Here is a 26,621-nt window from a genome sequence, read left to right on the forward strand (position 1 = left end):
AAGTCCCTTGTATTGTAGTGTATTGCAGCATTTATATAGTGCTTACCACCCCTATATTGGAAGCTGAATTGCTTGCCGACGTGGGTAGTACTCTACACAGAGTAGGGTGTATGGTTGGAAGGATTTTGGCTTTGTTTTGATATAATGTGGAAATATTTCCATGTCATGAGTGATGACAACTGAAGTGTGATGTTCGTGTTATGGGATGTATAGCCTTATGGCACCTGTAATACGGTGGATGGGATATCTACCACATTTTGATGGAGTAGCCCATCTGCCTAACTCTAAGGAAAGCCTTTAGTTTCTGATGTAAGATATAGGAATTTTATAGAGATGATTATCTTTGTAGTGACAAAGCAGCTGATGTTCGTGCTCCCTTTAAATTGTGAGCTGAGTTTACACGTTTTTGTAAGGGTAAAATGGGATTGCCAACAAATAAGCAATCAAAAGTTCATGTCATAGAGTAATGGCAAAAAGCCAAGTAGAAAAACTTCTTGTCCAATTCCTCTTCCTTAATTTATAAAATATCACATACTTACGTGCTTCTACCAGTATTTGAAATCCCTTCTTCTCAGTATAATGTCCTTATATTATTGAATATGTACAATTTACTTGTAACCAACTCCTCTCTCTATTTTATACACTGCTATTTAGAAACATACTTTGTAATTATCTCTGGATTGATCAAATAATTAAGTGAATCCGTTAAGTACGCAACAGTAATATTATGTCTAGCTGGTTGATTGGATCACTAACAGAATATCGGAAACACAAATGTCATGTGGCCAGAATATCGTGCCGAAAATATCGAGGATCAACATATCGAGAAAGTAAGTGTAAATAGGTATTCGTAGATTTACTCCACATTCATGTACATTGAAGATATATGTATAATCAAGGTACAATTATGTTGAGTTATATATTGTAAAACTTTGCTTACTTCTAGAAACTTACCTTCACATAATTTTTGTCCTCAATATTCCTGGCGCGATATTTTGTCCACACTATATTTTTTCTCCAAGATTTTGCCTGCACACCGGTTGGTAGCTGTCATTCTCCTGTTTGTTTCCCTTTTGCACTTGATGTGTATTTCATCATAATTTGGTAGACATGACTCGTCGAAATTAAGCTCCCTTTTCCCATGTATTGTTATTGATTGTTCAAACTTCACGGGTAATGTTCACAATGACATATGAAGAACGATAAATGTTAACACTAAATCACAGAAAGCACTATGTCAGCCATAGGCCTATGCACACACAGACCGGAACAATAAAGTCTCAACCTTTCTTTATATACCTATAAAGTCAGAGAACTGCCTGGGCTTTTAAGTACCCCAGATTGTAAATTTGAAAAAGATGTTGCAGCAACACCATTTTCCTGGCAAATTTTAAGTACATAAATCATTATCTTTTCCATTAGCCTTCCTTATGAACTGCTCTGCAGAACTTCTTGCCTCAGCCTTTAAAAATGTAATTACACCCTTGCAAACACGTTTCCAACTGTTAAAATAATGCTACCTTTACTGTGTGTTTGGCAGCGTTCCGAGAAGGAAAATAGTGTTTGTACAAGTGATAAAAATATGTTTATAAGGAATGACCAACCGGTGCGTTTGTGAGGAAATCTCGCTCCAAGGCTGAACAACGCAAAGATAATTCAGTTAAGCTGGTAAATCGACAATTCTACAGCATCAGACACGTCAACCAAAACATTTCTTTGTGTTTAACTTAAATGAATATTTGCAGAAATAACCAACGTTTTCAAGAAAGAAAAGTTTGCTAAGCCTACTTTTGGTGGCAATGGAAGTAGCGTTTTGCTAGGATGCTGGTTGTACCACAAGTGGTGTGGGGAGGTCGAAAAATGAAAGGAATGTGGATGGAGACTGAGCGACTTAAAGAAGGTGGGGTGCTAACTTGCCGTCAGGTTTCAAAACTTCATGGTTAGTGCTACTGAGTGAAATACACACAGATAAAAACACAGACCAAAAGGAACATTAACCAGACAATCTTGCCACCTGAAATCAAGGCAAAACCAAAGGAAATGATGGACGGAGTGTTGAACATTGCAAGCACTCACCCCCAGTCAACTGATCTGGGTTTAATCCACCACCGTTCTTTAGCCCACTCCGCCACCCCAGTTCAGACATGGCCATATGCAAATCAGTCTGACCCTGTGCCTCATGGGAACAGTCCAGCCCGAACTGCCAAGCCATGCCTTCCCTGGACCGGAAACAAGCTTCCTAGGACCGGTTTCTGGCATTTCAGCCGTCTTCAGCCAGGCTTGCTTGAATCCAGTGGCAAAGTGAGCAAGGGACTCACATCTGAGCATACCCTGCCAACTTATGGCGAACAAAGCAAAAACCAAAGGAAATGATGGACAGAGTGTTGAACATTGCAAGCACTCACCCCCAGTCAACTGATCTGGGTTTAATCCATCACCGTTCTTTAGCCCACTCTGCCACCCCAGTTCAGACATGGCCATATGCAAATCAGTCTGACCCTGTGCCTCATGGGAACAGTCCAGCCCGAACTGCCAAGCTATGTCTTGACCTGAAATCAAAGCACACATTAGCAATTGTATTTTAGGCATTAAAGTTGGAAACCATTTAATTGGAAGTAAGCATGAAAAATATATTGTATTTATGTATGTATTATATGTAATGTACCTGGTATTTGTATAGCAAGCTGCTGCTTTTGGTATGGCACCCTAGTGCTGTTGTCTTGGGTGTGTTGCATGAAGGTCAGAGGGGTGCACAAAGCGTGGCATGCCAGATTAGTCACTGATGCTTAGGGTAAACGTTGCCTCCATTTCTTAAAGTGCCCTGTTGTGTGGGTCCATTGCGTATAGAGATACATGACGGAGCAGCGTCTCATTGACAAATGTGCAACTCAGTCCATAGGTACACTGTTGGGTTCACTAAGGTGTTGGATACCCCAATTAGGATGACCAAGATAAAATCTCCCAAGGAGGCTTAGATTTTGTCAGGCCTCAAATCAGGGCCGGCTTTAGCACTGGCGGCGCCTGGTACAACAATCATTTTTTACGCCCCCACACCCTATGACCGCCTCCTCGAATTCTGTCACTACCACCAGGCAAAAGTTCCCTTCATCTCTCCAATCATAAGTTATTGCCAAACACAGCTCCCACCTGAGGTCAGCGCCCCCTCCACAGGTCAGCGCTCAGTGCGGCCGCACCATTTGCCCTGCCCTAAAGCCGGCCCTGCCTCAAATAACATGAAAGGTTAAAATAACCCCGTCAGGTCCACAAAAGTGTGACTACCACAATCGGAATTAGTCAGGCCTCAATAACACTATCATGTCCACTTTGGTGTGAACTGCAGAGGGTAACTGACTATTTCTCAAACCTCCAAAACCAAAGTCGGGTCCACTCAGATCAGAGATCCTAAGATGTCTCAGGAATATTCTGGGGTCAAATGCTCATCAAAGGTTCTCCTAGGTGTGTGAGACTCCTCTCTGGTCACCCAGATTTAAAATTCCAAACCACCTGAAAAATGCTCAAGTAACGAACATCTCCTTAGGTTCATAGAGGAGTTAAACACCCCTGCTAGATCTCACCTGTAGGTGGCAATGGAGTTTGGTTTCCCATTCGGCCTGAAAAGGCCCAAACAGGCATTGACTTTGTTGCCACCCAATCCACACAGCGATAGATGTTGGAGCTGGCGGTGTGGAGGAAAGAAGAGGAGGGAAGCAGAGCCATGTTAATATCTCAGTCAATAAAGGTTCCCTGTCAGGTACTGTGGTCTTACAGTAATAATACATTTACTAAAACCTTCATGAACATAAGTAAACCATTCAAAAATGCAAATAAATATTGCAATGATGTGTGGAGTGTCGGACAGTGGGATGTGTGATGTTGATTGCTATGATATTTTGTGGTATGATCTTATGGTGAGTAGTACAGTACTACATGATTTGTAGAGGATATGATTGTGGGAGGTCCACAAAGTTTTGGCCACTGGTATCCTATTGCAGCATGTGCAATGAGTGGTGTGATCTTTTGGATGCTGTATTTTGTGATGTATTGTGGTGGGTTAGGTTGTTGTCACCATGAGTAAGGATTTGAGAACTGCAAGTAGGTGGTGTTTGGTTTTGGTACAAAATGAAAAGTGATGACATTAATATTGTAGAAGTGTGCAGACTACCATGTGCTTTGAGGAAGTGTTATGCCTAGGTGTCATGTGGGTTTGTTTGGATTTGGTTTGGTTGGTTGCTTGTTGATAGCTTTGTAAATTGTGATTAGGTGTGACCCTGGGAATGTGGATCAGCTCTTGTTTGTGTTGATGCAGCGAAAAATGAAAAGCCAATAGAGATGCTTCAAGGCAGGTTTAATGAGGTTGTGCAACTTTGGGGTAAGATTTGTTCTGTTGTTTTCTAGCAACTTGATTCTGCACTTGTTGGAAGCAATCCATTCTTGTTTTTTGAGGCATTTATAGATATAGTGCAATAGTTAAAGAACATCATAAGTAAGGTACATATATCATCTTCAGTATTGGTTGGCACCTATAGGAAGATCTTTCATATCACAAAATATGTCCCCTTAGCCACTTTATTTATTTTGCATTATAAGGTGAGGTATTATGCCCAAGTTCTTAACTTTTGGTGTGAGGGGCTGTTTATAGGATTTCGGTACAAATAAACGGTGCAGGCTCAACATCTGAGCCTTTCAGCATCCTTCTCCATATTTTGGGGCCATTAAGACAGCTGAAGTTCTCCTTCCCCGAGAAGAACCATTGTGTTCAACGAATCACACGCGGGTTCATTTTTAGCGGTTGTGGAATTGTAGATCTGATTATTAAGAGCATTCAACTTGAACTAGTGCTGCTGAATTATATGCATTTCTGGGTGCCTGCAGATAAAGGAGAATTAACTTTACCTGATATTTACTATTAGAATGTAGCTTTAGTCTGTGGTTTGGAATTCTCTCGTACTTGTCCAGGAGAGTCGTGCTCCATGAATTAAGAATCCACTAATAATAATAAAGCATTGTAACCTGCTGCAGAAGGCTATAGTGAGATCCTATAACGAGGTAGAGGGCCTCTAACAACTGATATACCCCAACATAGAGGTGCTATAATACTATTAGGACATTGCAGCCATTGAAGGTACAATGTTGTCAAATAAACAAGGTGAAACAGAAAGACAAGCCTTGGAATGTTGGAGCTGAAGGTCTGTGTTAGCCTTTGTGCACACTGACCCAATTCATTATCTTCAGTATAATAATAATCATAATAATATCTATCTATCTATCTATCTATCTATCTATCTATCTATCTATCTATCTATCTATCTATCATAATAATAGTAATATGCTCCAAAGAGGACCTAAAATACAGAGTGGTGCTAACAGCGCAGACTTTTGTAAACTTAGAACAAAATGGTTCAATTCAGTTCCCAGTATGCAGATTACATTCATCGTAAGGAATGTCTTTCTTCTTCCATCCTCCTCATGTATGGTACATTTCATACTGTGCCTTACTCACTTACAGTCGCCTGAATAAACACACATTTTAAGTCAAAATCTCCAACACCAGGATGTACACAATGTGCAACAAACATAATAGCAGAAAATAGTGCCAAATGTAGATTTTATGATTTTGAAAAGAAGGTGTGGGCAGCAGAATGAAATGAATAGTTGAGAAAGAACATAATACGCTGGTAAAGGATTTTTTTTTTATGCCAGTGTATAGATGACTACTAGTTAGAACACACAGTTCATGCAGTAGCCAATCAGATCGCTCATACTGGCGGCACTAACGGGTAACATAGGATCTCATTCCATACCGCTAAAGATTGCCAAGGCAACCTTTTCCTGAATCAGAATGTGACTCAGCAGCATATCAATGCTAACGCTGGTGCTGCTGATTAGCTCTTTTCACTGCACTCATGGTGGCACACAGCAGTGCCTCTCAAACAGCATTGCTTCCAACTGCATGTACATCCTGCCATTGATATGGCCTTATGGTGCTAATGGAAATCTGAGTAGCTTTTCGATATGATTCTGACCCAGGCAAACAGTTAATGTACCATGTTTTTTTTAAAATCCTAAACCGTGTGAAGAAAACTTCTAGAAATGGCATCAAAATCTAATTGAATCAGTGGATGTTGTGAAGGACACTGTCTAGATCTTATTACCCATCGCCCTCGTTATGTGCCTTAACATTGGGCTGGGGACATGTAATAGTGAGGCTGCAATTGTTTCACACTACCTTGCTGGACTGGTCATTAATATATCTAGAACTGATTAACACTGTATTAAACACTCTCCATTTTTTTTGAAAACCAAGAGATTTAAGTGGCGATTTAAAAGATTACATTACTTACTTAGCGCTTCTTAAAGAAAGATGAATAATCCTCATTGTATACGAAGAAGAATCTTGGCAGGTCGGTGGGTCTTAGTTTAAGCATGTATAATAAAAACAAGGCAGGAAATGACTGATTTAACAGTTCTTGCTACTATTATGAGACATGGAAACCTCCCCCTATGAAAGCCGCTGAAACAATAAATTAGCTTTCTCTATCCAAAGGTGATTCATTTGTCTCACCGTCATTAGCCCGTGAATAATGCCTCAAGCGCGTGAGTGAATCTGTGCTGCGTGTGAGTGATTCACACACGCAGCACAGATGGGTTCACTGTACTTATCTGCGCCTTTGTAGCGTCTGAGCTGCTTCTGAGCGGCCCCATCACCCCTCCCTTGTTCTACAATTCCCTGTAGCATTTCCAGCACATTGTTTTCCTTGCTTATGTTAAAGCTCTTTAAGCTTCTTAGCAGGCCGCTGGAAGGCAGGCGACTGTAATCCTGCACATATCTGCAGGTATTTTTATGGCCTTCATGGGAGGCCTTCTGCTCAGCATTCTTGTTGCTGGGGTTCTGAACTGATTCGGCCAGGATGAAATTTTAGGCCTACCCGTTACCTGACTTCTTATCCAAACTAGAAGAACTGGTATAGCCTTGAAACTGTTACTTCTACATTCCATTCTTCCAGTCCACTGTGACTATTAGAACTTTATTTTTAGGCCTGTTTTGTTGGATGCATGTCTTTTCACTTGGTTTCACTTAACCCTAGTTACTTTCTCCATATTACTACTTGACCTTTTTGTTGTTGTTCTTTTGCACTTTCACAACTCCTTGTGAATATGAGTGAGTCCCTAATTCACCTTAAAAGCTAAAAAATATACACACGTAGGCATCCATCTATGTTTTATAGATGTCCAACTTTTCCATGACTACTTCTGAGAAGTTGTGACTGTCTCAGATCCCCAGTAGTTCTCTTTATGAATCTATTTACGCACACAAAAATGTACAAATGTAAAATTTTGCTAGCGGAAATATAACACTGAAGTCCATTTGCTTTTTGCAGTATTTTCTTTAGCTTCTCAATAGGGAAATATTTTTCCTGCAGGAGAACTCCCATCTACTAGTGCCACATCAGTTTGTTTGGGGTGTTTCACCTACTTTTCCATAATCACAGGAGAAAATATAGGACCATATTCAGCATAGGAAACTACATTAAGAATATTTGTGAGTACCCACAACGTGCAAGGTTGAGGGCGTGTACCTCCTTTTGCAGCTATATCAATCTATGAATGTTCTCAACCCTGCCCTCAAGTGTAGATTTGCTTAAAAGGAAATTCCGTCAGCCAGATGGAGTTTCCGCTTCAGAAAATTACAATGCCAAAGATTAAATCTCACAATGCAAATATTTGGGATTGCAAATGCAAATCTGCCCTCATAACTGCCTGTATTTGCACACATATGCTGGACTTCGGTGCTCAAATTCCTTTAAGAATCGATCATCATGTGACAGACTTTGGTATCTTCTGCACCTAGCCAGCCACAAATTTCCTCTCATCTTCTTTGAGACATCACTTGTACATAAACGCTTGGATGTTAGAATACTGAGTACAAATTATAGACCTGCAAAAATGTCATGACCAAAATATTGAATATCATGAACATGAGCATTTATAAGTATGAATTTACTATTCTTCGTACCTTGAAGATATATATCGTCACTGTATGTATATGAGAAGTTAAGTGTAGTAATCCTATACTTTTTTTTGTTTTTGAGTTTTATATAGTGCAATCTAGACTCAAAGGTATTGGGTATCAGAGCACTGTTACATGAGCACCGATTTTGTTACAGATGAACACATTCATTTTTGTTAGGCACGGGGAGATTAAGTGATTTGCCCAAAATCACAGGATGTTGAGCGTAAATACCTATACGTACATTTACACTACACTGTTATTCAATATTTTGATCAGTGTAGTTTTGAATATTTAAAACCTGATATTCAGCTACCTTGCCTCATGCACTTAAGAACTCCAGACTAAAGGTTGCTCCTTTTGGTACCACTCCTATATCTTTTTTAGGTCTCGCTGAGCCAGCGCATGCGCTGCTCTGCGATACATTTAGTATTGGGGTTTTCAAAGTTCTGCCACAGGCTTTTGGTGGCCTAGCGCTTGCGTTCACGCGAGCATGCGCTCGCGCAGCCGCCATCTGCCTCCCTTCCAGCGCAATCTCTTTCACTTTTTCGTGCTGCTGCTCACACGCGCATCACTAGCGTGTTTTTTTTTTTTACATTACTACAAGCTTCCTGCGTCGCGCGGCCAATGCTTGTTTTCTATGCACGGCGTCCACAGCTAAAACAGACCAGGCAGCCTAAAATGGCTTCTCCCCACTGCCGGCAACAACCAAGCACTTTAACTTTTAATTTACAGAGCCTTGTAGCGGATGACCTGAGCGCCTAGCACAAGAAGCGAAAGTTCGTCTTGCTTTCTACTTCTGCTTGTAACTTTGGCCACCCTATATTATGGCACTGTATCTAAAAGCACTAGGTAAGATGTTCTGGTCTGCGCTGATAACAATACAGTTCTGATCATTTCAACGCTGGTTATTAACATGGAGCACTTCTTAGAAGTGCCTGCGCCTTTAAATCCTGGCACCCCGCCCTCTTTCCACGCAGCTCCTTTATTTTACAGCCAAGAGATCCGACTAGAGCTGCAGGGAGGATTCTTGGGTGAGTGCCCTTACTGCTCGTGTTTACTTTGACAGTGCTTGTTACCCCTTCTATCCTCTCAGTATGCTGCTCTGCAGCCAAATGGAGGCCTGTCCCTTCCTGCTCCCTGTCCGCCATTCTTGCAGCCACCCTTCCATTTGCCCCTCCCTTCTCTCTGAAGCCGGATTAGGTGTTCAAGTGATATTTTTATGAGGTGGAGCAGGGAGTTACCAAACCTCTTTAGTAACCACAGCGTAATTCACATTAAGTTATTATCGTAGAGTCATTGCTGCCGTTGATTGTCATGTTGAATTCACAGACTTCGCTTCCAGTACACCACAAGACGTTGTGAAAGGTACACAGGAGATTGCACTCTGTGATGCATGAAATAGTTTAAGCTTCTCTTACATTATAGTTCAGTTTCCCAAAGGAGTGTTTGCAAGGCTTCTGGTGCCAAAAAGACAGCTCTGTTCTAAAAGAAGAGTAATTTACAAGATGAAGTCTGGCCACCTAAAACCACTTTAATCATATGGTTTTTGGAGGAGTGCCACGTGCTTTGCAATTAGTATTTGCCACACTGAAGGCCTCTTCAATGTTTTTACATGCTTCCATTATATTTAGAACCCAGTAAAACGCCACAGCAGGGCACGCATCTTCTAGTAAGCGGTAATCTTAGTTGAATTAACTGCATTTTTATTTAAGTGCTACAGCCAGAAACGTGACATTCAAGCGCTTGTTTGGTCACCAGAAGTCTTGCTTTTTAGGTCTCGCCTACGCAGCGCATGCGGTGCATAGGAAGAGACTTCTTGGAATTGATTCGCTTTTTCGGGTAAAAACGTGCACTCGTTGCATTGCTTTCAATGGCAACGCGTGCACGTTTGGCGATTCCCTTGCGGGAGTGAGCTTTGGCGACATATGTTTGTAATTATCTGGTGCCGCTGCTCGCTCCCACAAGGAAAATGCTGTGTGTGTGTGCGCGCATGCGCGCACCACTATGTGCCTGCGCCCATCCTTATCTTGTTTAATTAAGTAGGAGACCTGGCGTGACTTCCACCTCCTTTGAAGGCAGGCGCGGTGATAAATCGCCTGCCTCCCTTTAATCTCCGGGGCCGATAACACCGTTTTAATGCAGATATGGGGATTAGAAAAGGAAACGGCATGAAATGAATGTACAAAGCTCTCCGTGCTCGGGCAGCATTTGAACACACTTCACCCGACATTTCCTTCCAAACTTAAATAACTTGTAGAAATTACGTGAACGGTCATCACACCCCCTGTCTTTCACTTCCAGACATTTGAAAGGAAAATCCTAAATCCATCAGCTCTTGCCTGGGGCTGCGGGGTTACCTTGGAAATAGGACAAACCTTCAATGCAAATCAGGACATAAACTGTATTTATAGACACGCCTCTCAAATAGACTCGGGCTGAATGTGAGCCGAACATTCTGACGTTTGACCCTTTCTTATCGAGTTCTTGTGTTTCTAGTTTCAAAGTGTGTGCGTGTCCTGGCGCAGGGGTACGATTCACAAAGAAGGAAGACGTTTGCTTCTCTAAGGTTATTACCACATTAGGAGCACATTTCCCATGTTTTAGCAAAGCGCTAAGAAGTCCTGAGGCAGCCATATGTCTGTGACAGTTGCAGATTTACATAGGAGATCGAATGTAACATCTTCATGCATACAAAATGTAGCGAGTCTGAATTTCCTGACGCATAAACGAAGCACATTTAAACGTTTTTACTCTGTTTATCCATGAAGAAAGCACCTACTCACATAATGTCTACAGGGCTAGGGCCAGGGCTTTAAGTGGGATGAAAAAACTGGAGGGTCTCTCAAAGGGGCGTGGCCAATGTAATTAAGGGCGTGGCTTAAAACACTTAAACTAAAAATCTGTGCTTAGCATAGTGTGCCGCCCGACTTGTATTTTGCTGTTTCTGTCATTGCATCCAGATATATGATACAACAAGTAACATCATACTTACAACAAGTCAGGACTATTGGCTTTGTCTATGGTCAGTTGCATAAGATAAATAAGCAGAAACTCTGACTTGTATATAATATTGAAAAAGCTTCCACTTAAAACCCTGGTGACACCACAACAATGTTGCTGCTCCTTAGTTTCAAAAAGAGAAGGGAAATCCAGAGAGAAAATGATTCTCTTTAAAAGATTTCCCTTCCCCTACAACCCTCACCTGGCATGATGTCATGCCGTAGCTTCTCCACTAGTGAGAAGTGATCAGTGTGAGCACACGCACATCGATGTGCTCAACTGGCATGACGTCATGCTGTAACTTCTCCACTAGTGAGAAGTGAGCAGTGTGAGCACACGCACATCGCTGTGCTCAACTGGCATGATGTCAGGCCATAACTTCTCCACTGATGAGATGTGAGCATTGTGAGCACGCGCACAGAAAAAACGGAATGCCTATGCCAAGGATTATCTTTTCAGAAAGTACTTTAATCGCTCAATACAACACACTACTGATAGTAAGCAGGACAGTGTCTCTTGGATTTACTTTGGCAGGTGCTACACCCATCTTACTCCCACTCTGTCACCGCTGACCCCAGGCTTTGTTGCTGGTTCTGGGTGGTCCTCTCTATATCTAGAAGTAAACAGTAATAGTGCACATCTAGGGTCTGTGCAGCTCAGTCATTTTCAAGCAGTATGTGCGCTCATTTTCAAGTCTCTTAACCTCACTTTGGTAAATCAGTCCTCTCAGGGTCTCATTCAGGCCACCCAGTACTTTGGAATGCGTCTCCATACTCTGAAAAGAAGCAGCGTGTTGGCAGGCAGTTCTGAAGTACCTTCACTAGGGGCACAGGGCTGTATTTCGCAGGATTCCCACTCAGACTCCTCTTAGCAGGTGGTTGAAACTAGGGATGGGCGAAGAATTCCGCTCTGCTGCGGAGTTCGCAGCATTTTGCTTACTCCGCGTGGAGTTCCGAAAAAAATTGTGCGCTAGACCTCTTCCTGGCAAGATTTATCAATGCGAGCGGTCATGGCAGGTCACAACCACTTGCTTTGAGAAATCTACCGCTCAAGTAGAATGCCTACTCGAGTGGCAGAAAGCCCCAGTGCCCACTGGCGCGATGCGTAGTGCTGTTTGCGTTGATTTTACAGCATGGGACAAACTCCTGGCATTTAAAAACAAGCATTGGCATAGCCAATAGGTCTCGCCTTTGGGACCTTATAAGTGTTTAACCATGCAACAGTTAATGTTGTTGCACCAAGGATATTGTGCTGCATATCTAAATACTTATAAGGTCCCAAAGGCGAGACCTGTTGGCTATGCCAACGCTTGTTTCCTATGAAATTGGCCCCATAATCCTGAGAACGTTGCTGCTGATGACTCAACTATTTCCTAACTTGTTTTAGCTCTTATTCTTGTATTCATAAGACTTCTGCGTCTGCAACTTGATTGAATTTACTAATATTCAGGGCCATACCTAGATTCTTTTTCTTCCCCAGGCAAAAGTGCCAAAGTACACCCCCATTCGCAGGGCATCCTAAAGGCACACTTAAAAACTCAAGCGACACAGGCTAATGCAATGACAATTTCACCTAATCACGTCTCTTTTAAATTTAAAAGCATAACTGTTCATAAAAATCGCTCAAGAGAACATTTTAAAAACAAACGGCAGACGCCCTTGATTATCACATTTAAAACTTACACTTTTCATTATCACTAAATATATAAGAATGCACCGTTTCATTTTTATTTTTTTAAAGGCAATACTTGGATGGAGTGATGGCACACGAAACTGTTACTCGAAAAATACAGACAGTACATGTTATTTTTACTCAGTGACAATACTCTGAAGGCTGTTCTTGGGATATCTCTGATTGCTGATCAGTTTTACATGCTGATTGAGAAACCCACTCTAGCAATTAAGCAATCCAGTTGAGATGAAATGGTTTAGTTTGAAGAGAGGATTATGCCACCCTCTGTCTCCCGCTGCCAAAGACAAACGTCTTGGTGTGACGGGCTGCCAGGTTGTAGGACTGGCCCTGCTGAAGAAAACGATATCAAACCTGTTAGTCTTTCTTTTTCAGTTTCATTTTTGAGACACAAATTACATTCGTTATTAGTGCATATTCTTCCGTTACAGGACACAGTTAATAGAGCAGTAAGATGGGAATACATGTCATGCACACAGCTGGTCAGAAGCAACTTCCAAAGAGATAGAACTGGGAACACCCTAGTTAGTGTGACATTAGGGTTAAAATGTACTCTATTAATAAGAAGTGGAATTCTGATAGGTATGGTTTAAAATCCCCATTAAAACAGCTTTCCATGCTAGGATTTCCAACTCCTACGCTATTGAAAAAAAACAAAAAAAACTGAGAGTAAACATTGATGCTTTGGCCCCAAAGTTAATGAGGTGTTCAAGGGTGTCAATTTAAAACCCTCCTTCCTTCGGAGATCCCTCCTGCGCCTCCAACGGGACCACGTTGTTGTGTCACCTTAAGAATGGCATCATTCGAATACTCTAATGCCCAGTACACTGTCTTTCCAAAGAAGGCCCATTGCCAGAATATAGCTTCTCCAAAGTCAAGCTCCAGACTCTGTGCATCTCAAGAGCCATGACCACATTGCCTCTTGAACATGCCATTGGCCACCAGTGGATACTAAGGTGACGTTTAACATTCTGCTTAGCACGTGCAAGACCAGCTACCCCAGGCAACATTCAGTTGGATCAAACATTGACTCAGAACCTCGGAAATACAAAGTCCTAGACTGTGGAAAATATTTAAACTCAATAATGATAGTGGACCCAACTAAATGCGCTTGAGTAAGGGCCTGAAAACCGAACTATTCCTGGTTCCCTTCAAGTAAACCTGACTTTTGTATAGATCGTTGGAGAGTATCAGACTCATGCTACAATCTCAGGTTGGACTCTTCTAACTATGGCTGATTCTGCTACTGCAGCATTTTCCATATAATTATGGTTTTGCCACACTTGCCATATAATCCAAAATCTGCTGCATATTTGCTGATGATAACAATCAAAATAGTTTGTACTTCGAATGGATCAAAAGTTACTAAAACCTCTGTCAAGCGTGAATGACATTTTGCAAAAGTAAATTTTTCACCTTTCATATGCTGATTGCTGTATTCCGGTTAGAAATTGATACTGATATGGTTAAACCTTTACTCTGACAATGTTACCATGTAATAATATGACCGAATAAGGAATACTACCATGAAATGTACCAGATTATATTGCATAATTTACCCATTTCTCCCTCGTAATTTCCTGTCAACCCTGCCGCATAATTTGATCCTCCCCTGCCAGGTAATTCAGAAAAACAACATGCTCCACACTAACATTCTCTAATTAAATGAATGACTAGGTAAATGCAATCCACCTCAAATAGCAGGGCAGCCTTTCATCTTATATTGAAAGATGCTGTATTTGAAGATAATTTCGAACATGGTTGATGCTTTCATGGTTACAATCTGCGGTGCCATGTAAAGTTAGCTGTGTACTTAATATTCAAATCATAGTGCTTCTGGCTCTCAGATGGTACACTAGCGTTGGTCCTCCTAAATGACTGCTAAAGAAGGGGGTAAATGCAAATTCATAGTAGAAGTGACAAAATGATGTTAGACATTAAATGTTGTCTTGTAAATTGTTTGACTCTTGTTTGCTGTGTTAGGTTGACAGGTAGTGCTATTACTATCACTTGCCAGTTAGTGAAAAGGGAGCACCAATGTGAACATCGCCTCGCGTGGTATATTGACCTACATATTGACTTTGGTGTTTGCTTTGTTGATTGAGAATTTATTTTACATTTTCACTTAGAAAGTCGTCTGGTTACCACACGCAACTGATCAATGGAAATATCAGAACCATATGAAAAGGACATGCTTATTATTGACACTTTAGGATGCCACCCTGCTCGCGAATGTGCCATGCAAACATAAATACCCATTCTCCTCAAAACTGGTCAACCACAATGCAAAAAGAAAATAATGCTTCCTCCAGGCGAAACCTCAACAATTTCATGCATAATAAACCAGCATGAAGCTTGATCTGTCATGCCTCTCACATACTGTCTAAACATGAGCAAGCAAACCTGCAGCATTACGTTGGCCGATGTTGTAGTGCCACTGGGCTCATGTACTTACTTTGTCTCACTTTATCTCCTTATCACCTCAGGTTCATTTATTTGGTCCTCCGATGGATCTTGAATCGTGCCGAGAGGGATCGGAAATAGAGAATCCAATTTATTTATTAATGAGGACCAGGAATTGGATAACTGACCTACAAACTCATAATTAGATTCATCTATATAATTCTCAAAACTATGCTATACAAATACAGAATTATCACAGCTAGACCAAATCTCCTGAAGAAATTCAGTCGGACTAAAATCATGCACACCAATAATTCAGTTAGAGCTATGCAGAATGATATCATTAGTATCGGCTGTCAAGAGATGTCTCTATTAGAATTCCCTCCGACCATTAATAAACCAACTGGAATGCACAATCAAATATGGAGACAAATCATCTAGAGCAGAAACAGGATTGAGGATGGTTAGTTTTATCATAATCATTAAAGAAGTAGTTAAATCAATATCAGCATTTAAGATCTAAAGGTGCAATTAGGCAAATTAATTTCTGGTTGGACATTAATTACCAGAGCTCAGGGAAGTTCAGGATGGGACATGAACCATGACAGTCCAGGACTAGCACCCACAGCGCAGACGCCAGCCGGCAGAGTTCGCAAGGAAGTTAGAAAGTACGGAGCAACCCCATGCAGTAAAGAATATCCGAGAGAGAAATGTGATAGTAGCAGCAGTAGTAGTAGTAGCTCTTTCCATCACACCAATTTATAATATAATCTTCAAGTTCGAGGGTGACACCTCCTCGGTCACCTCATCTGGTCAGAAAACTCAGTCCATTGGTCAGTTTGTATAGGGTGATTGTCATGCAACATAAAGAGGACACATATTATAGGAACATAGGGAGTGCAGAATACGTAAACTGTCAGGCCATCCGGTAGGAGTATACTCTTTAAACAAAGATCCTTTAGCAAAGGCACACGAGCAAAGTCGAAAGGCCAGTTTCTCAGGCAGATGTTCCCAAAGTAACAGAAATTGTGTCAAATGTTCCTTGGATGCGAGTGGGAACTCTCGAAGTAAAACATGATTTCAATTCCCTTTGCAGTTTTAAGACACTTTTCCATGAGAAGGAACTCAAGCAACAAGGAAAAATGTGTGCAAGCAGGCAGACCTGCATTTAGTTTAAGCTAATATAAGCAAAAGTATTAAGAATTGAAATATATATTTTCAGTGAGAAATATGACATTCAGATATTATTTTCAGCTTAGTTGCACTTTGAAAGCAGGTTAATTTCATTGTAAATTGCATTAGTAACTATAGCAGTACTGCATTTTCAAAGTACCAATGTATAAAATCATTTGAAAACATAAAATATTAATATAGTTTCTAGTGATCCATATTAGTATATATTACTTTCTTCCGTCTTCAATCTGATTTCTCCAAATATGGACACGGACCCAGGGTAAGTGCAGACTATTGTTTATTCTTTAGTTGCCATAACGCGTTTCGGCTCCGGCGAGTCTTGTTCACATGACATATGAAGATTATTTCCTGAAAATTTCAGAGCATTTGGAATTAGTATAAACGTGCAGCACCATTTTCTCTTCTCACTTGATACACATTTTTACATGAGCGAAGATAGAGTTGAGGGCGAAACTCTTCAATAAACATTCATAGTATCATCTTATTTGCATTTAGTGCCATTAGTTCTTCACATACACCATTATTTAAGGAGGATGGTTAATGAAATCTCTGTAACACGTGAGCCATCACATTCACATTTCTATCACACGTTAAAGAATACACCAGGGGGCGTGGCTAACCTACATGGCCAATCGGACGTGAATCCGATCGGCTCCCTCCTAGGTCCTGTTGTTGTGGAAAGAACGAGGCAACTTACCGGCTGGGCGTACGCCGCTCCGAGATGCGGAGGTAGTGCTGCACCCGAGGATTTAGCCTGCGCTGCTTGGAGACCAGGCGGGCGCCCGATCGCAGCCCGAGGAGAGGTGGGTGGTGCAGGGGCACTGAAGGAAATGGCGGCCACCTCAGCGCGTAAGAGGGGAGCGCAAGGCTGAGGGTCTCCTGCAGCGTCCTGCGGTCACTGAGCCCCGGGGAGAATTGCCACTGGTGTTCGTAGGGGAGCGCTCCCGCGGGTCTTGGATTCCTGGGAGCCCTCGGGGTTACACTACGGAGGAAGGCGGGCCTGCACCGAATCTGCTACGGAGCCCCACAAAATGGCAGACGGCGGCGAGGCGAAGAGAGCACTCGGCAGCTTCTGGCAGCTCATGTAATCCTGTCTGCTCTGTCCTCGATAGCAATGCCCAACCAATATCAGCAGCATTAGAATGCACAGCGGAGTTGAGGCCAGAAACGACAGACCCACCACGGCTTGAGTGAGTTTATTATTCCCCTGGGGGTGTTTGACACTGCTTAAAAGAGCTGCAAGCCTATATGTAACAGAGGCTGAATCCACTTGAGGCTGGAGAGAGGCCAGGGAGACATTTGAGTGGGACATATGCTCCACGCGGGGGCTGCACATGGTAGGATTGCCTGACTCCAATATGGCGGACAAGAGGTCCTTCCTGGCTGGCGTGTGATTTCCGCAGGGCGCCGAAAGAACACTTGCCCAGACGGGAGAGCTGACAGAGCGTTCAGAGGTGATGGCTAGGTGTTAGCAATTCTTACTCATGCTGTTTCTCGTGGGTTTCCGAGAGGGGCGCTGAGGGCGGACTTGGCTTGGCCCCTGAAGAGGCGGTGCAGTGGGACTCCAAGACCGGTGGAGCGAGTGAGGGAGTCCCTGCTAGCGGCTACTGAGACGGCGCAGATTCCGCTTACCTGTTGGGCGGCCGTGAGCTGTCCGAGCGGAGGGCCCCTTATGCCACCCAAGAAGAACCTCAATAATAGGGTATCCAACTATTTCACGTCGGCGGGATGGGGGACAACGGAGAAGGGAGCAACCATGGCGTTGACACGAGAAGATCTCTTGGCCTCCCTACGTGACTTCAAACAAGAACTTCATTCTTTCTTTCCTTATGACTTTAGAAAACTTCGCCCGGGGGGATATACTGCTCTTGGGGGACTTCAATTTGGTTTGGGATTTGGACAGAGACACATCACACTACCACAGGGCTCCAGGGGGGGCATTTGGATTGGCGCTGCGCTCACAACTTGAACACTTGGTGTTGGTGGATGTTTGGAGTGATGCCAACCCAACGACAAGAGACTTCTCGTTCTTTTCACACTCCCATAGAACGTACTCCCGTATTGATTATATCTTCCTGAGCCAGTCCCTGCTATCATCTGTTTTACAATCACAGTTTCACCCAATCTGCATTTCGGACTATTCCCCCTTAGAGATGACGATCACGTGGCCAAACCGGCGTCCTAAACACGCCCTATGGTACTTTCCCAACTTTCTGTGCAGAAACAGACTCTTCAGAGACGAACTTAGGAAGACTATTAAGGGGTATTTCAAGATGAACGACCCTGAAGATACTTCTCACTCTAATACTTGGGATGCACTTAAGGCAGTAATTCGGGGCAAGTGCATTGATATGGCCACTACCTTGCACTCCCAACAATGTGCAGAGCATCTCAGGCTCGAAAGTGAGCTTAAGTTCACTGAACAAGCACATAAGACCCAACCTTCGAATCTGACCCTTCGGAAGGTTACGTCCCTAAAGGGGAAACTACAGGCCATCTACACTAATAGAGCCGAAAAATCTATCTTGCGGTTGCAGACCAGGGGCTATGAAAGTGGGAATAAGGTGGGAACCTTATTGGCGCGCCAATTACGGGCCAAACAGGAACGTGAGTACATCAAACACATAATAGATGGCAATGGCACATCTCACAGATCAGAGGAGGGCAAGGCTGGAGCTTTTGAAGATTTTTACAGAGCCTTGTATACCTCTGAGTCCTTGGGGTTGAACGATCCATCGGGCTTCTTAGACGCACTAGACCTCCCTCAGGTAGGGGCGCATACTAATGAAGAGCTGTCGCAGCCTATCTCTGGTGAAGAAGTACAAAAGGCGATCGATTCCCTTAAACTCCAGAAAGCTCCCGGTCCGGGTGGTTTCTCTGCCCACGTCTATCGTACTTTCGCACCGGAGCTTTTCCCCTTTTTAACTACACTGTTTAATTCCATCGCTTCTACACACAAGGTTACTCCTTCCATGGGAGAGGCAATAGTGGTTGTACTTCCTAAACCGGGCAAGGATCCAGCACACTGCTCCTCCTATCGTCCAATCGCTCTGCTGAACCTTGATGCCAAAATGTATTCCAAAATCCTGGCTACGCGTCTAGAAACTATCCTACCTGCTCTTGTGGATCCGGACCAATCTGGGTTTATTAAGGGGAGGCAAACACATGACAACTTGAGGCATGTAATTCACATCATTGAAAAGGCTAACAAGAAGAATATTCCCGCAGTGTTTCTCTCGCTAGAATCGGAGAAAGCTTTCGATCGCGTGGAATGGTCCTTCTTATTTGAAGTGCTTCAACGCTTTGGCTTCAGCGAAACCTTCATTGGGATGATTCGCGCTAATTATCACTCTCCTAGTTCTCGGGTCCTGGTCAGCGGAGTAGCGTCCCCCCCCTTTCCCCTGGCGCGTGGGACGAGGCAGGGGTGTCCCCTATCTCCCCTATTCTTTGCCTTGAGCATTGAACGTCTGGCGCATAGGATATGGGGTAATGAGGAGATTCGGGGGTTAAAGTTTGGCATGGATGACCATAAGATATCGCTATTCGCCGATGACGTGCTCTTTTCAGTGGCGGATCCACAGATTTCTCTCCCAGCTATTCAAGCTGAGCTGAAGGTGTTTGAAGGGGTGGCAGGCTTTAAGGTTAACCTGACAAAATCCGTCCTACTGAATCTGACAATATCTAAAGACGAATGGCGGCGGATTGAAGGGATGTCACCTTTTTGTTGCACATCGTGGGATGTTACCTATCTGGGAGTCAAACGCGGGTGCAGGACCTGTATGCGGCTAATTTCCCTCCCCTCATGCGTCAATTAAAGAGCGATCTGGGCAGATGGAGAGCGGCTTACATCACCTGGCTAGGCAGGATTTATGTCATTAAGATGAGTGTCCTCCCCCGTCTACTTTATCTCTTCCAGGGGCTTCCTATTTCAGTTGAAAGAGGAATTTTTCGGGAATTGCGCACTATGCTGACCAGTTTATTCGGCAAGGGGAAAAGGGCTAGACTCCTGTATAAATTGCTCATTAGGCCACGCAAGGAGGGCGGCATAGCGCTACGAGACTTTCAGTCCTACTACAGAGCAGCGCAATTGCGAGTGATCACGGAATGGTCATTGAGGGAATCGGAGAAGCATTTGCTTCATATAGATAGACAGATAACTGGGCGCACTATTTGGGATCTCCTCTGGAAACCTAAACAAGATAGGACACTCAATGCTTACATTAGCAATCCTACCTCTACCACACTCAAGGTATGAGACACCCTCACCTCCAAACTACAGCTTACGACCATTCCATCACCGCACACGCCTATGCACTTTAACGCTGCGTTCCCCCCTGCTTTACAGGATGGCCCCTTTGACGCGTGGTGGGAGGGAGGTTGCCTCATGATCTCCCACCTGTTTGATAGGGGAGAACTCCTCACGTTGCAGGATTGCAAATAAGGAAGAGTACCACGACTTGCAGCTGAAACATTGGGTGCAGCAGCCCCTGGTGCAGCTGGCCGCTACCAGGTAGTCGCTCCCCATTGAGAAGTTCGCACAATCGGGGTCCTCTTCCAGGGGGTGTATATCCTTTCTTGCACGCTCTTCTCCAAGCGCTGAGCCACAGAGCAACGTCGCGCTTCAAACATTTTTGGAATAATTTGTTGGATGCTCCTATGCTCGACAAGCAGTGGGAACACTTGGGTAGGGATATAGCGAAATTCAATCATTCCATGTATCTCAGGGAGGCGCACTACAAAATCATGTATGACTGGTACCTGTACCCTCAGAAGCTCCATACGATTTATCCGGGAACCTCTGATAGGTGTTGGAGGGGGTGTGGGTTCTTAGGCGATTTCAGACACATTTGGTGGGACTGTCCTGTCATCAAGCTTTTTTGGAAGGAGATTCTGTCACAAATAAAACTTATCTTGGGCTACCCCATTCCTGAGTCTATAGAACATGTCTTGCTGGGGGTTCGGGACCCACTACTGAAAAGACAGACACAGAGTGACAAATCCGTTCTATGGCTATGCGTGGGAGCCGCGAAAATGGCGGGAGCTGCGGCTTGGAAAAAGCCGGAGGCCCCATCCCTGACACCAGGAAAGTTTTTGATTACATCTGGTCTCCAATGGTCAGATACCTGTCAGAGGGGCTCCCACTGACAGCTTGCAACCCAAGTCTTAACGCTCTCCATCTATTCCTAATCTAAATACCCACCAATGCAGAGTGCTAGGTCTGCTGCGCTGAACATCGGGGTGTAGACCTCGTCTCCCCAATCCTTGCACCCATTTCTTTTCTCTTTTCATTTGCACCATGACATCTTAGTTCGATTTATTCTTTTTTTCCTTTCTCTTGTCCTTTTTCGGTCTTGCGCCTAGTGTTGCAGTGTGCAGCACTGCTTGCGCAGCGAGAGACCTCATGTAGGGGGTTCTGAAAGCTGACCACACGCTTGTGCGTGTTCTTTTGTTTTCGTCTGCTGCTATTGGCTTATGCGTGCGTCCTTGTAAAAAAGGCAGCAGGCCATTGGTGAAAGACATGTGCATGTCCCAGCTTCCCGTGTTCTCGTCCTCGGCCCTCAACCAGCAGTACTCCTGCCTCCGAGCCTGTCACTCAGGCTTGCGCTCCCCCTCCCGCTCTCCTCCCAGAAGGTCCCTCCAGAGGCCCGTCCTCCCTTTCCCCGCCCACGCTCCGCCTTCTCCATGTCTTCTCTCCGGCCGGCCCTGCAGCGCTGGTCCCCGTAGAATGATGCCCGAGATGCTTGTGCTGTGGCTCCTCTGGGCCCTGTAGGCCCCCGGCTGGGCCGTCATGTACTCGCCGGAAGACTCGCTGGTCATCTTGGACTCCGACTCGGCCCACTCTCACATGCTCAACTCCAGCAGTGTCTGGTTCGCCGAGTTCTACGCGTCCTGGTGCGGACACCGCCAGAAATTCGCCCCCATCTGGAAGAAGCTCACCTTGGACGTGCAGGGTAAGAGACCCCCCAAGATAGAACGCGAGACACACAGCCACCCCCTGAATGCTACCCTGAGTGACCACGCACCTCACCTAACAGAACTCCCCAAACCTTTCAACCCAGAAGAGACAGACCACTTCTCACTAAACCGCCCCAAGCGAGAGACCCCCCGCAAGAGACTTATCACACTGACAGCGAGACCAGAGGCTGCACACAGCAACCCACCCACCCCCAGACAAACGGGATCGCCTCTAAACAACTCACCAGTCATGTTTCACCCCATTGTCAGACCCCTTTCCGCTAAACTATGAAAGGCGAGAGAGACCCTCAGAGAGACACCGCGCGAGTCAGACCCCTGCAGAAAAGCCCACCCGACACTCTGTCTAAACTGACACCCCAATCATGTTTCAAACCAGCACTGAACGCCACTTTCCATAATGCTATTCACAGCGAGAGGCAGTCAGAGACCCCACTCTCTGAGGGTAAGGCACAGAAAGCCCACACAAACCTGAACATTTTTTAAACAGATTCCCCAACTTGCTTCAACTCAGACCCTACTCGGTGACCATCCATAGCGAGACACCCCACCTCCCAATCTCTACCAAAGGAGAACCAGCCTCTTCTCCCCCAGAAAGAACACTACAAAGTTAGATTTCAAAAAATGACATCAAAACAAATGTGTACCTTCTTGGAAAAGTATTTAATGTAATATTGGTTCGAGTACCATTTTATTGCAATAATCTTCCTTAAATCCTGCTTCTGGACCCTGACAGTCCAGCCACTTGTTCCTCTGCTCCGATAGACCTTTCAAGTTTCCCATGTCTGTGCGTGAATAGCTCAACTAGTCCTGGTTTCTGCTTTTCATTCTGGGATTTCTAGATCCTATTTAATAATGGGAAACAGAACTACAAGTTCCACAATGCAATTGGGGGTGGGGGGGTGGTCTGGGGGGGGTGAGTTACCCATGCATGGCCTGGGAAACTTTGGAGCTCTTACTTTGGCCGGAGGAATTGGGCACTGCTCCCTCTGACCCCACCTCCCCCAGTCTCTGGGAATGACGCCTGCAAGTGAGGAGGGCACTGGAACAGGGGCTCAACATATCCCCCAGATATAAGTTGTTTTTCAAATCAGCATTCCACCCATCTTTGCCTGCTGAAAGTTGTACTGCCGCTACTTCGTTACCCTCAGAAAGTCGCAATAATTCTAGCTGTGGCTATGTGAATTGTGGATTTATACCCAGGTCTCCACTGTATATCTCTGTCACAGCTAGAGAGACTGTAAAACCATGCAGCTCGCATTTTGTTTGGTCTGAAATGATACAGTAGCATCACACCAAACCTGAAATTCCTATGCTGGCTCACAGTTAAAGAACAAGCATTTGCAATGCAATAGGTCTCACATTTGCGAGAGTTTAACCTATTGGCATTGTAAATGACAATGCCTTTTATTTATGTTTTCAAAACCAACACATAAATAAAAGGCATTGCCATTTACAATGCCAATAGCCCAAACTCTAACAACTGCGAGACCTATTGCATTGCAAATGCTTGTTTCTCTTAGGCATCAGTAAGTTTCCTTTTCATGTTACTCTCATGGGAGGGTAGATGGTTTTAAGCTTACATTACCAGGTTTGCGACTAGTCATGATGAAACTGTGTCATATATTAAACTTCATCCTTTTTGACGTAGGGGATAAAAGGTAGCTCTCCTGAATGATTTGTATACCTGGGTGGATGATACTTCTGTAATTTGTCGCATTTGTAATGCTTTTGATGCACTCTCTGAGGAAAATATTTCAACAAAAACAGTTTGAAATAAAGACTACACCAACGCAAGTTAGAAAAACATGAACATGCACTCTATGAGGTTATCTCAGGACTCACGTATGACCTCAATGCTGCCCAGCATACGCGGACTTTCTGAACCTATATGTAGAATACGGCTTTATTGTATGAATCTTGCTCAAAAACTGCTGTGAAGCGCTCCGATACCCTCGGGTCAGGCTAGCGCTATATAAAACTCCTTAATAAATAAATCAATGAACCTAGGTTATTCAAACGAAAATCTACACTCTTCTGCATGCTTTTTCAATGCAGTAACTAAGTCTTTTCTTGATATCTCTCATGTTTCTTTAACATATAGCTAGCACAATTTGTGCACATTTGTCATTTTTCTTACAAAAATGTAAAAGTTAGTTTTATGTGTCAACTATGGAGAGAGGATGTAGCCTAATGGTTTGAGCGGTCGGCCTCGAAGCGGGCGGAACCGGGTCAGCTGCGACGCTCAACATCCTGTGATTCTGGGCAAATCACGTAATCTCTCCATGCCTAATAAAATAAATGTGTCCGTCTATAAGGCAACAGGTGCTCATGTAAAAGCGTTTTGGTACCTTCGAGTCGAGTTGACACTTTAGAAAACTGTTAAAAAAAAAAAAGGAGGGGGTGTGATTCAGCAGTTTATCTGTTTCATCACCATGAAACAGCCAGATTATGAGTGAGGCCTTCACACACTTCATTCAACTCTTCCCACATAGGTCATACTTCAATCACACACCTCTCCAACCAGACATACAGGTCCTCCTATTATTGATCCAGATAGTTAAAGTTCCATAATCAGTGGTGTAACACAATATGAAGAAGCCCCCCCCCCCAAATCTCACAGATATTGTAGGAAGGTGGATATCTGACTATGGTTACCCCCAATTTTTTGCCTAGTGTCTAGCTGGTTTTTCGACTTAGTAGGCCTGAGATCCTGCCATTCAGGGTCTCAGCCTGTCTGCTCTCTCTTTAAAATGGACTCCATGTACCCTAGGTGCATAACCAATTGGAAGTGGATCACCCTGTGAGCCCCTGTACCAGTGTACACTAGGTACCCAGGGCATTGGTGAATCTAAGGCCTACCAGGGGCTGCAGCATGTATTATGCCACCCCTGGCCTGGCCTAGCAATTTGACACAACTGGCTGATCACTCAGCTGGGGTAAGTTGGTGTAACCACCTCTTACTTAGGTGTAGTATACCTATACCTAACCTTAAATGGGACACATGTTAACCTGTAAGTCACTCCTATGGCAGGCCTTGACAATCCTGAAGGCAGAGTGCTTGGTTCCATGTGAGATGGTGCTCTGGCATGAGCTGAGCCTGTCTGCAGTGGTCGGAACAACTTCCTTCTACTGTTTCCAGATATCGTCATACCATATACTCTTAAAGTGCATTATGAACCTCGCGGTTAAATGCTATCTTTGGTTTGGCTTTATCAAAACATGTCGAGTAAGGTGTCATACGAATTGGAATACTAACCCCTCGCCAATTCTGGCGACGGGGTTAGCATTCCACCCTTCTAGAGGGACACGACATGTACAGTACCTGAAACCCGGGTAAAATCAGACATAGCCTCAGCTCCACAAAATGGATGCTGCCACCACAGACACAAGTCTGCCCTCCTGCTGCTGGGAGTCCTTCCAGCTTGGGAGGTGTGGACAAAGGGTTTCCTGCCAGGGGAGGTGCGTGCACCACCCCAGACAGGATTTTGTGTATTGGTCAGGTAGGGCTTGAAAGAAACCAGACATGCCTGAGGCTCACAAGGAGCCTCGGTGCATATGCCAGTTCAAACCGGTCCTGGGGCACACCAGCCCTGGACCTGGGGCGAGCTGGACAAAGGATTGGGGGTGTGACCACCCCCCTTCCTGGTCCCACCCTTAGGGAGGGACCTAGCAGGTAGTCCGGCCCCTAGAATCTGCTTAAAGGTAGGAGCTGTGTCCTAAGACTTCAGACATCCTGGAATCAACTTAACAATAAGAAGAAGACGGGAACTTCGACGCTCTGCTGCACAGAGGACTGAAGGAAATCTCCCCTATGGTCAGGGAGTGACCATCTTGCTAACGCAAGCACCAACCAGCTATTGAACGTCTGCTTTGCCGCCGCCGCCTCCTGCCCGAGCCCGAGCCCAGAGCCCGACAAGACCTGGACCTCCAGACCTCTCACCGCCCGATCCACAGTCCCTGCAAAGAAGGAACCCGTGGAGGCACCGAGACACGTGGAGCCAGCCATCTTGAAAGACCGGCGACAAGCTGCAAGCGCAACAACAGAGGCCCCCTCCAAGTTGTGCTTTGGGTCCTGAGAAGCCCAACATCCGTGCAGCATCTGCACCAAAGGTGAGCCCTCCAGCATCTCCACGATCTGCGTGGGGCCCCTCTGCACTTTGCATCTCGACGCGCCTGCCCGGTCCCTGGCCCGTTGGCTAGTGGCCATTTTGGCGACCTATTTGAAAATCAACGATGCTGGTCTGGTTGCTCCAGACTGGCCCTAGCTGCTCTCCAAAAGAGCAGCCCCTCTGACCTTGCTGGTCAGAACAATCAGCTTTCTTCATTCTTCACGACTTCTGCTTTTGCC

At 44.5% G+C, this 26,621-nt stretch overlaps 1 protein-coding gene and 1 long non-coding RNA gene across 11 annotated transcripts in view; one reads left to right on the forward strand and one right to left on the reverse strand.

Annotated features, from left to right (window-relative positions):
* The window catches only part of FHOD3 (formin homology 2 domain containing 3), a 1,229,746-nt gene that overhangs the window by 151,321 nt on the left and 1,051,804 nt on the right, over window positions 1–26,621 (forward strand). The window lies entirely within an intron of this gene.
* The window catches only part of LOC146822639 (uncharacterized), a 36,172-nt gene continuing 22,362 nt past the window's right edge, over window positions 12,812–26,621 (reverse strand). The window contains exons 2-3 of the long non-coding RNA XR_014961808.1: window positions 15,156–15,213; window positions 12,812–13,033 (exon numbers count right to left, since the gene is read on the reverse strand). This is a non-coding gene — a long non-coding RNA (uncharacterized LOC146822639). The remainder of the gene's footprint in view (window positions 13,034–15,155; window positions 15,214–26,621) is intronic.

The sequence above is a fragment of the Triturus cristatus genome, chromosome 5_2 (assembly GCF_964204655.1).
Source record: "Triturus cristatus chromosome 5_2, aTriCri1.1, whole genome shotgun sequence".
In the NCBI taxonomy this organism is placed as follows: domain Eukaryota; kingdom Metazoa; phylum Chordata; class Amphibia; order Caudata; family Salamandridae; genus Triturus; species Triturus cristatus.